The sequence below is a fragment of the Copadichromis virginalis genome, linkage group LG8 (genome assembly GCF_057382275.1).
Source record: "Copadichromis virginalis isolate Kocher_CV1m ecotype Utaka linkage group LG8, C_Virginalis_male_GT1.1, whole genome shotgun sequence".
Taxonomy (NCBI): Eukaryota; Metazoa; Chordata; class Actinopteri; order Cichliformes; family Cichlidae; genus Copadichromis; species Copadichromis virginalis.
The window spans coordinates 9152039-9164222 of record NC_140625.1 but is presented as its reverse complement, the minus strand read 5'-3'; the positions used below and the strand labels follow the sequence as shown (position 1 = coordinate 9164222).

General features: G+C 40.1%; 1 protein-coding gene across 1 annotated transcript in view; it reads right to left on the bottom strand.

Annotated features, from left to right (window-relative positions):
• Nucleotides 1-6560: 6560 nt before the first annotated feature.
• uts2r1 (urotensin 2 receptor 1) overlaps nt 6561-12184 on the bottom strand; it is a 68425-nt gene continuing 62801 nt past the window's right edge. Inside the window, exon 4 of the mRNA XM_085465588.1 lies at nt 6561-10812. The gene's annotated coding sequence lies outside the window, so the exon portion shown is untranslated. The remainder of the gene's footprint in view (nt 10813-12184) is intronic.

Below are 12184 nucleotides of genomic sequence, written 5' to 3'. Positions count from 1 at the left end.
ATTTGCTAACATTCTAATTACATAAGGGCTTTTGGTCCCTTATTGACAATTTCCTGTCACATTAATCTACATAATTCAATCCTATGTGAATATTAAAGGGCTGCTACAATTCCAGGTAAACTCATGAGAGCTGGATTAACAATTGAAAAATCAGTGGAGCAGTAGAGGTCCCAATATCCTTTAGTCTGAGTGTGGGAGCATTCCAAACATGCTGGTCACCAATTCCAATTTGTTTGTTCCTGCAAGGCAAATGAACAGTCTTTGAAACTCTGCACCCTTTGCTTGTAATCCTTGAAAAATGTGAAGTATCCTGCCCCAAGCCAATAAAACTCTGATGAAATCATGAAGTTACATTTTTTCAGTCTTTCGTAAACTCTCAAAAACAAAACCAAATACAAACATCGGCATGCGAAGCAGTTCTGTCAACTGATGCTGATTTTTGAAGGTGATAGAGTTTGCTTTCTGACTATTTAGGGCCCACTGACCTCTATGTTTTATAGATGAAACTGTAGATAAGGGATGGGCAATTCAAACGGTATGATTGGTTGATGATTACAGTTCAAATGTTCTTGTCATTAAAAGAACCTCCTGGCCTTGCCATAAATAACAATTGAAGAATAGTAGAATTTCTCCTTCTTTATGTGTGTATAAACAAATTTAAACAGTTATGGTTATGTGGGAATGAGGCTCAGTGCTATTGTACAGACTAAAAATCATAACCTCCCTCTCTTGTATGGGACTTGCTGTTCACTCAAAGAGTATGAAAGAAACCAAACCTTGTCATGGTCTTTGGCTTGCAGGCAGTTCCATCTGCAGCCAGAAAATAGGTTTATTTATGACATGGCAGACTCAGTCTCAAGGCATGAAATCTGGCTTTACTCTTTTTGCATTAAGCCCAGCATAGAAAACCTCCCAAAATCCAACAGGATTTCTTCAGAGGATAGATTTGTTAAAAAATGCAACAGCCCAGCTCGTCTCTTGCTGCACGGGGAATAGAATCAATAGAGATGTAACATGGTGGCTCCAACCAGTAACTCTGTTAGCTCTCTTTCTATCTTTTCCTTTATCTGAATCGAAGCCATACGATGATTAAACTGGCCCAGAATGACAATGCTGGCCTCAGGGGAGTATCGCAGACCTGAAAGAACACACACAAAAGGCGCCTTTCGCTTTTTCAGTGGGATACTGTAGAAACCGATAAGACTGCAAAGAAGCATTAAAAAGGAACGCTGACATGCAAAGGATTCAAACTATACATAAACAAAAAGAAACTTGTATGCAATATTAATAAGGGGAAATTTTGAGAACATACACGATGGCTTTAAAAAATCCTCAAAGCACATGACTGACGATATTTTCAATTCTCCAGCAAAGAAGAAAAGCTACATTGTGTCAGTTCATCCCATATTCTGTTTTGCGTGTCCATTTGATCATACTGAAGAAATAAATATATCAAGCTAAATTTTGTTTTAAGCTGTAATAATTTGAAGAGCTTCTTATGTTAGTTTATTGTGTAGTAAGTAGTACATTTCTTGCGTACTATTTTCAGCTCTGGCTTTCTGACAGAGCAACAGCGGTATGAAAAAGTGCCCCACCCCCTCGTTTTAACATAAATTAGCTGTAGTGTCTCACATTTTTGGAAAGCTGAGTTTAGTTTCACTTAAATATGACCTGCCTGACAAAGTGGAGTAGACCAAAAAATCCTCAAAAGCCAGACATCATGCAACGATTCAAGGAAACTCAGGAACAAATAACAAACAAAGTCATTAAGATCTTTAACTCTGGGAAAGGTTATAAAACCATTTCTAAAGCTGTGGGACTCCAGCAAACCACAGTCAGAGCCATTATTCACAAATGGTGAAAACATGGAACAGTAGTGAACCTTCCCAGGAGCAGCCGGCCAATCAAGAATGGTGTTGTTAATAGTATTGGTCCAGGACGAACATTGCAACTGACCAGTTGTTGTGACGTCATAGCTTTGCCCATATGGAAAAGAAATAGAAAAAACTCATAAAAGACTTGCATAAGATGTGGCCTACTTCATATAGTGAATCATATAAGGCTTATATGATTTACTCATGAAAGTGGCCACTTTCTCATTACTTTCATATATTGTTTTAGTAAGTATCCAAAACATACAAGTTTCATTTATATAATTTTTCAAGGGATCTTATATCTGTTTTCACTCTTGTATGCTTTTCATACAAGTTTTACACAAGACAAATACAAACTTTATAAGATTTATATATATCTTTTCCATATGGGTGGAATGTGGAGAAAAAAGAAATTAAACGTCTTTGTTTATATAAAACAGCAAAAATAGAGAGAATCCCAACAATCAGATGACCCCACCCCTCCATGTGCAAACACTTTGGTGACAGTGGGAAAGAAAAACTCCCTTTTAACAGGAAGAAACCTCCGCCCGAACCAGGCTCAGGGAGGGACGGCCATCTGTCATGACTGCTTAGGGGTGATGGAAGGAAATGTTTTCTTTATTAATTTGTACGTGATATTGTTGGCTTGCAATAGTTTTAACAGCTTGGCTAATGCTAAGTGAATGCTAAGACAAGGTTGTTGGTCAGTGTAGTGTTGATCGTGTACCAACATTATTATGACAGTCTAGGCAAAACAACAACACAGTGCTATCATGCCGTGCTCTAACCATATGGATGTGTTTTTAGCAGTTTGTGAATCAAGCTAAAGCTACACATAGCTATAAAGACATTTGAGACCTATTCATTCTTTGTTTTGGACTCTTCTTCACACTTTTTCTATGCAAGAAAATACAGGATATTGCAAGCCATAGCGCTAATTTAGATTCAATCCCGTTAAAGACAAAGCTAATAGGTTATATTTGTTCATCAGTTCATGGCAATCCAAGAGATGCAGTGGGGGAACAAACCCATGACTCTGAAAGCTTTTTGCAGAAGAAAACACCAGGTATTAATACGGAATTTGGCAGGAGGAAGAACTCTTAGCTCAGGTGTAGCGTGCAATATGAAATATCCAGATCGCTTCAGCAGTACAGATCGTATATCTGATTAATAAAAACTTAAAGGACATTAGATTTAAGCTTTAAATTTAAAGATTACATTAGAAATCTCCTGTTTTATTTTTTTCACATCTTTTTGAGAAGAAATGATTACACATTAACATTTGTTTTTCTTCCCTGGATAAAACGGCAACTGTTCCCTTAACTTGCTGTTAAATTTTGTGCCAAGCTCCAAATAAAGTGGTTGCGTATCATAAGCTACATGTTGCTCTGTGTGAAACACTGAATTTGAAATTTGAAAAACTTCTGTACCGCTAGCTAGACGCTGCATCACAGGGATGAGATGGAAAAAAGGATTTTCACTGAGCGGGCTGAATCATGTCACCGCTTTAATCTCGCCATGGACCACCGGATTGCAGAACATGAAAACTGAATTTGCATGAAAGATTTTTTTTTGTTATTTTGTTTTACTAACTACTCATTAAGTGACGAAAAATACTGTGCATCAGTATCAATACCGTGGTGTGAGTAGAAGAAAAATCAGATATTTTTCTGAAAACGGGGAGCTGGCTCTTGCCAGTTTAGACCAGGGGAACTCCAGGCCTCGAGGACTGGTGTCCTGCAGGTTTAGGATGTGTCCTTGATCCAACACATCTGATTCAAATGGCTAAATTGCCTCCTCAACATGGCTTGAAGTTCTCCAGAGGCCTGGTAATGAACTAATCATTTGATTCAGGTGTGTTGAACCAGGGTGAGCTCTAAAACCTGCAGGACTGTGGCCCTTCAGGCCTGAAGTAGCCCCACCCCTGGTTTACACAGACTAACTAAGAAACACAGATTTGAACTTTGTCATGGGGGGTGATCTCCTAACTCTTTATTCTTTACAGTTTTTGTGATGCAATCACAGACACCTGGCTAGCTTTGCCTGGAAACAGGTAACAAAGGAAACAAAATTCACCCACAAGTGACCACAAAGTGCGTCACATGCAGAGCTTTAAAGAGGACCGCCTATCCTTACTCGCCTTTTTCATTTCTTATTTCCCACACCACCAACCGGTCACAGCAAATGGCTACCCCTCACTGAGCCTGATTCTGCTAAAGGTTTTATCAAAAGTGAAGTTTTTTTTCTTCCCATCATCACCTATTGCTTGATTGTTGTTTCCCCCCCACCCATAGCTGGACTGGCCATCGGGCATACCGGGCATTTGCCCGGTGGGCCGCTGGCGATTTTTTGTTTTTATGGGCCGATGGTTTTTTTTAGTTTTTTTTTTTAAGGAAGGGTATATATAATGAAAGGTGTTGGATTGGCCAATTGGTCATGATCGACTCTGGGCTGGACCAATTACAGCCGAGGAGGCTGGCTGCACCCTCCCCCTTCTTTAGCAATCACGTGATTTTCGTGCATTGCATGCCGGGAACTCGTGGCAAAACAATCCAAGTACCGCATCAAATGCAAACATTTGCAGCACCGCAAAACGTTCATTCTCCGGTTCCAATACCTTCTTTTTTTTTCTTTGCCGCACAAAAAAGGAATGTACAAAACAAAAGGAGAACAATGCCGGTCCGTACAAAGACAGACTCGACGAAAAGACAAAGAAAAGATACGAGGAAAAAATCAAAAGAGTGAAAGAGTGGACAAAAGACGTCAGCGTGCTGCCCAACTTTCACCACGCTCAGATTTATAATTATACGGTTCTTGGAGTGAGTGCATACACTCATGAACTTTAGTAACTTCAGGTCACTGCAACAAGCCCAGGTACAGTTTACCGACGGATGGGTGCAGGACCTTGAAATGCACCGTGTAGAACGAAAGACTATTGTACATATCATAAGTTTACCAGTCTCACAAATCGTCTTCATAAATACACATTCATTAACAGTTTATTAATAGGACCTTTGAGCTCAACGGTAATTAATTAGTAGTGGAAATAATTTCTGGTAGTGTAACAGTGTTTATGTGGTATTATTCCACTTGCCACAAATATCAGTGTAATGGGGAAACAGCGCCCCCCCTCTCAGTGTGGCTGGCTGCAGTAATCGCTGCCAGTCTGCCGTAGCCATACGAGAGGTGAGTTGTATTGTTCCGCACACAATATAGCTAAGTAGTACAGACACATAAAACATGTTTGATTAGCTGACGAGCACCGAGTGTAATAAGTGCTTAGTGGACACATGTCCAACACCAGTTTTATGTACTTTTCATTTGTTTATTAATGTGTGAAACTGTATGCTAAAGCGGAATGCTAATGAGATGTTCTGCCGTAGTGTGCTGTGCGGAGTGGTGTGTGGCGAGCCTGTGCACTGATAATACACTGTTGTTTCCATTCAGGTACATCATTTGTTGTTGCTGTTATTTTATTGTATATTAGAAATTGTAATATTGCTGCAGTAATCGCTGCCAGTCTGCCGTAGCCATACGAGAGTGTGCTGTGCGGAGTGGTGTGTGGCAAGCCTGTGCACTGATAATACACCGTTCTTTCCATTTAGGAAATAAAGTGGCAACGATCGATCAGAGACTCCTTGTCTTTTTAAAAACACTACACAACGCAGAGTCAAGGAGTCTGTTTGGGCCGAACTGTTGCAGCGGGATGAAGCAGAAACCGGTTACAGTAGCATTACAGAAATGTAGCAGTGACAATTATATTGTATATTGTAATCGCAATGGACAATTAGTGATACAAAAAACCTGTTTTATCCTGTGAATAAAAGTATATGTTTTTGTCAGTGTACCATGGTTATAACAGAAGCGAAACGCAATATTGTGTCAGGACAATTCACTATTTATGCACAATAAACAAAGGAGCATAGCGCGACAATTTCTGTTCAGCGCCAGACTTGCTTGTAACCTATATCACCAATTATGTTAAGAAAAATGACGTATTAATACTACAAAACTCTGACCTTTGTGGGAATGCTTGGAGCAGACTAACATGTGAGCTGGAGTGTTCTGAGATGTTATATTTGGTATATCCAGACCATCCATCGGCTCTTACTTCGGAAACATGGCTTAAAAAATTTCACTTCAACGACGTAATCTGATAAAAAAAAAACGATCTCTTTACCCGTCGGCTTCCTGTGGCTGTCATGCGACCGGCTATTGCAGTTAATAATAATACAACAGCTTCTTGCCATTTTTTGGGTTTCTTTTTATCGCTGTGTAAGTGAGTTCAATTGAAAGCCTGCGTGCGCTAGTACCTCTTGCCACAAGTTCCCAGAATCCTTTGCGGTTTTATCCCTGAATGACGTCACATTTTCAATCTTTATCCTGGTGGGCCGGTCTCTAGTCAAAATGCCCGGGCCGATTTTTTGTCCCAGTCCAGCCTTGCCCCCACCCAATACTGTTGGGTAAAAAGTTCCTTGTGGCAGCAGTTGTGATTTTGTGCTATACAGATGAACTTGGCCTGGTTGAGCACCTCAGCTCAGATCTCAAAAATAAGCCATTTTATGCTTCCTTTCCTCGTTTTTTAAGGCAAGTTTCTTATGACTCTTACAGAAAAAGATGTAAACAGCAGGTTTCTGTTAGAGATGGCACGATACCACTTTTTTATGTCCGATACCGATACCGATATCATAAATTTGGATATCTGCCGATACCGATATGAATCCGATATGGTGTTTTTTAATCAACAAAACTGTTTTTTAAATATCTTGCTGCATTTTGTATAAGTTCATACTCAAGTTTAAAACAACAACTACACTAAAGCTATTCTGTTATACCTGTATGCAAAAAAAAATATTTCATAGTACAGCAATACTGATCAATCTAATAAACTTAAACCTACACCATCCTCCCTATTCTGGTATTTTAAAGAGTACTTAGCATAAATATTAAGCAACCTAACTAATAGGGTTCCAACTCCCAGCAACAACAAAAATAAATAAATAAAAAATAGGGAACCACCCCTCACGCGCCACCTCATGATGCTTAATCGATGTAATCAACCTTAATTTGATGCAGTGTGAAAGAAAATGCACAGAAATCAATTATTTTTCAAGAAATATTAAATAGATTCAACATCTTTCTTCAACAAAATTGCAGACTGCACAGATGGTACCTTCCCAAAGGAAAAAGTAGTATAGCTTACTAGGGTATATTTGTCACGGCGAGTGAGATGAGCCGTGTGGAAAATAAAGGAGGATCCAAACGCAGGCACTTGTATGGGTGTGAGGGTGGTTTATTAAACACAAAAAGGAAATGGACAAACGGCGAACGGAGCAATGACTAAACTAAACTGGGAACAAACTAACTATAGAACACGAACCTGGACATGAATGAGAGCGGGCGGAAACAGATGATGGTAGACTGCAGGGAAACACACAGATGAAGCAGGGTGGAAACACAGACGGACCAGCAACTACAATGACGGCAGACATGACTTAAATACACAGAGAATCACAGGGGAATTACACACAGGTGGTGGACACAGCTGGGAATAATCAACAAGACGAGACAAAGGTAAAACTGAACACACTCACATGAGACGCAGACCATCACAATAAAACAGGAACAAGCAACCATCACACTAAGACACAAACTCGACATAGAGAGACAGACAGAAAATGGCACATGGAGCTAGACAAATACTAAGCAGACACAACTGAAGAACAAATCCTAAACACCACAGAAACATGAAACTCAAATAATAAACATCATCATAATCAACACTACAAGAGAACAAGAAAACAATCCCTGATGCAAACTAAAACCAAAACATAATAAAACTCAAACTACTGGGTCCGACGGACCCAGAACCGTGACAATATTAGACTTAATAGTTACTATATACAGTAATGGACTTCTATTCATTTTGCATCAAATTAAAACTTTGGCTGTCAGATAATTATTTATTAAAAGCTAGACATTTTAAATGAGAATAAGAAAGAAAAGTATGTCTTTGTGCCCCCTTTTCCCTGTTAATGCCCTATCGGCCCCCCTGGCTAAACTTTGCTAGATCCGCCCCTGCACAGTTACCAGCCGTCAGCTACGTAGAAAAAGATCCTCGAGTAGAAAGTAATATTAAATACATTCTAACAATAGCTGATCAAGCTTAAACGTGCTGCTGTTGTTCAGCCGCTGGTTTCCTCTTTCTGGTGCAAAGTGGGCCAAAAGCAAACTAGAGACACGGACTCGCGACAGAAAAGCCGATCAGCTGATCGTTAAGCAGTTTCATGATTGAAGTAGCAGCAAGAAGAGGCAGTCGCTTGTTAAGCTTAACGCAGGAATGCTTTACAAACATTCAGAGATGGACTTACACACTTGCTTTACTTCTCTCGGGATAACTTTGTCGGAGATGAAATGCCGGGTTGCTAGCGAAGCTCCACATGCTATCCAGACCACTGACAGGTCCCGCATGCCACAGCCGCTCTATCACGTGATGCATACTGCTCCGACGTGCTAACGTTCTGAGGTGAGTTACGGTGTGTTGCAAGTTTTGTGAGGTGCTTTCGTGATATTTAATGGATCGGATTACATTTTTTATTTTTCTCCGATATCCGATCCAGTAATTTAGGTCAGTATCGGACCGATACCGATACGTAATATCGGATCGGTCCATCTCTAGTTTCTGTAGCTTCTGTGCTCACAGCCAGAGCCATGTGTTTCAGAGAGTGCTGTTTGGGATATCTGACATCAAACTTGGCTCTGTAGAAAAAAAACATGTTTTGAATCCAGGTTAAGACCAGTCTGGAGCTGGATTTTTTGGCTAACAATATCTTTATGACTTAAAAAAGGGGAAAAGAATATAAGATGGATTATTGATTTTTATTTTTGGGCATGGCAGGAAGAGTTGAAATTTCTCCTTTTTCCTGTCGTTTTGAAAAGGCTTCTATTTAAGATGGCTTTACATTTAGAGCGCAAAAAAAATTGCACCTAGCAGCCAATCTACAACAGCCATTCAATTTCCCATCCATTTGTACAGAAATTGGCCGTAATGCAACCAGAGGGTGCAGCAGGGTTGCTCACAAGAAAGCCTCAACAAGACTGGATGAAGCTAAATGGCTAAAATAGTTATTTACACCTGCTTCTAGACAACAAAAGCACATATTTTATTTTTATTTTCACAAATACACAATCAATAATGTGTCTGCACTGAAATAAAACACTACAAATACCCATTAGTTTTACTTACATGAAAGCTGTTTTTCTAAAAGATGCCAGTATTTTGCTATTTGATGTTATTGGTTGGTAGGAATTCAAGAGAGGAGAAAAGAGGACAAGCATGACTTGAAATTTTGAGTTATTTTGTTGGAATTTTGACTTAACTCTGCAAATCAGGAAGCTGCTTACCCAGAAGCAGATGGCATAGACAAATGCGTACTGAAAATCAGGTAGTGATATCATCAATGTGCTACCGAAATGTAGTAAACATGAACAAGCTACTTTTATGCTAATGCCTGTGAGTCAGCTAATAGCACATTTCATCATTTGTAAAGCCATGCTGAGAGTACTCAGCAGTTTGAACATTTATTTATTTTACTGGGCCATTTTAGCCTTTATTCAATAGTAACAGTGTAAAGAGACAGAAAACTGGGGAGAGAGGGGAAGACATGCAGCAAGGCCCACGGATTAGAATCAAACCAGGGTCTACTGCTCTCCCTGGCCATATAGCATATGGTCACCTGCTCATCCCACTAAGCTAACCCGATGCTTGAACATTTGAACATTTATGACAAGCAGCAGTAGCGCTGGTAACTCAGCCGAATGCTGCTAGCGTAGTTGTAGCATTGCTAGCTTAGCTATAGCACTGGTAGCTAATGCCTTCCATGTTCTGCTTCAGGATAACATCGAAATGATGGTTAATTTTGGTAAGCACCTCATAGTATAACAGTCATGTTGACTACAGCGCTTCCTGATTAGCCGAGTTATTTTCTTAAACGTTTTAGCTGATTAACTCAAAACTTTGAGATACATGAGTTATGGATGGCTAAAAAAAACATTTTCAGTGGCGGAAACAAGCTTCCATACAAACCAGAGCAGATGAGCACATCAGTAAAGAAAAGCAGCTCTTTACGGTGGTTGCAGAAAATCACCACACAATGTACATATTTGGATTACACCTCCTTAGGGCTCCATTAATTTTGGAGTATCTCATGAGCGCTCTTTATAAAACAGGAAATCAAGAGAGTGGGAGTTTAGAAGTTCATAACAGCATTCATGTTTTAGCATTTACAATTTGTCTTCATTTGTAGTCAGTATCTTTTTCTACCTGCTGTTTTGAAGAACAAAACATTTACAGTGCCCTCCAAGAAGGGGTCGCAAGGACCAGCTAAAGACATTGTGTAATATTTTGCCACTTGACCAACGTAAGTACATTGTTTTTTGTTTTTGTTTTTTATGTGTTATTCAAAATCAAACCCTCGATTCCTGTTTTTCCTCCCACTTGTGCGTCAGCAGCATGTACTGTACACCTCTCTCAGTCACCAGGAAATAACAGCTTGACCTGGGCCAGCATGCAGGCTGACCCAGTGCAAGCACAGAAAGCAAGCATGGGAGAAAACCCGAAAAAATATGACGAGTCTGTGTTTTTGAGACGTTGATCTCTCTCTGTGCAACAGGAAGTTCTGCAAGTGATGAATATGCATGCGAGGGTGGTGAGGAGGGGGTTCTGTTTTGTACATTGTGTCCAACAGCACTGGTTCCTCCAGGTGTTCATTTAACATAATTGTGTCCGCACATGTTAAAAAACAAAATACTCAAGACATCTTCTCTGTCCTCAGTCTCACTTGTGATCGAATGGAGTGAAGTGGAGTTCGGGCTCTGCTCCCATCTGTGTCTCCAATTGCTTCTTCTTTTTATGTCCCCTCACAGCGCTCAGTCATATCTGTCAGGGACACACAGGACAGAGCATGGCTATAATTACTGTGGTTGTAAATCCTCTAAAAAAAAACTTGTACATGTACACACACAAACACTTCTCCCTACATGTACACACACAAACACTTCTCCCTACTTGCACAGTGTGTCCTCTTTGGAAGCAACATGGAGGTAAAAATAGCAAAGAAGCTGTTATCAGCTCCAGCGTGCGTTTACGAAGGTAGTCACAGCTTTTTTCTCTCTCTTTTTTCAAGTTGCTTAAACAGACATCTTGAGCTCAAAGAAATCATTACAGTGTGATTTAGAGTGCACAGTAAACAGGATTGCCTGGCAGGATCAGGTTAGCAGTAAACGGTGTCTACAGTTTCAGTGCTATCATCCCTGGGGTGTTTGGTTTTTGTTCCAAAAGAAAGTTTATCACCGTGCACTATGTATAATCTCTTTAAATGAACTGCGCCTCTGGAATATGGAGCTGAAGCTACAGCTTTTCACAGACAAAATGTGTCCATCCTTATCATTCCTGCAGAATTGTTTGAAAGTCCATGAGGGTACTACGTTTCCAAGATTTGTTCCTATGGGTTATAATTGGTAGTGGAGAATCAGAATCTTGCCTATAGGCACAAAACAACTTAGTTAGGTTTGCAGTTACAAATACAGGCTCTTCATTGCCATGGTCACAATCGTAAACACCAATAAAGGTGTACAACAGACATTGTCAAGTAACTTGGACTATGGAAATAAACAGCATTATCTTGCATTAACTTCCAATGTTTGACCAACCCATCCATCCACCCCTCCATCCATCCAACAGGGACTATTCACGCTACAATGTCCCTCAGGCCATCTCCGCACGCATCTTTTTCTCTCGCGTCACAGTGTGGACTGCGAAAACTGAGATTTTCGAAAACGATGACACATTTTAGTCATATATGACTAAAACTAAGACGGCGGGCGGCATTGTACAGCAGTTTTTTTGTTTGCTCCTAATTTTGTCAGCCCTATTACAGATTAATATCAGTTTGGACATGCTCCAGATAGCTCCAGATAAAACTCGGCACTTGACATTTTGCCACGCCGTTTCAAAGAGCCGGAAAGTAAATAAATGGCAGACGAAAATGATGCAGGTTGAATGGTCTTACATTTGATGCATGCGCAGTACAGGGACATTTTCAGTGTGGATGAAACAACTGAAAACGGTCGCGGAGCGTTTTTAGACGAAAACGCTGTTTTCAAATTTATCAGTGTAGACGTAGCCTTACTCACATCACTGCTTCTGCAGCGAGGATGTGAGATACACGAGGGTTTGTGAGATACACGAGCCAAAACCTCCAAATGAGAAATCTTTTTTTCCCCATAGCCACTCCTGAACCAAGTCAACC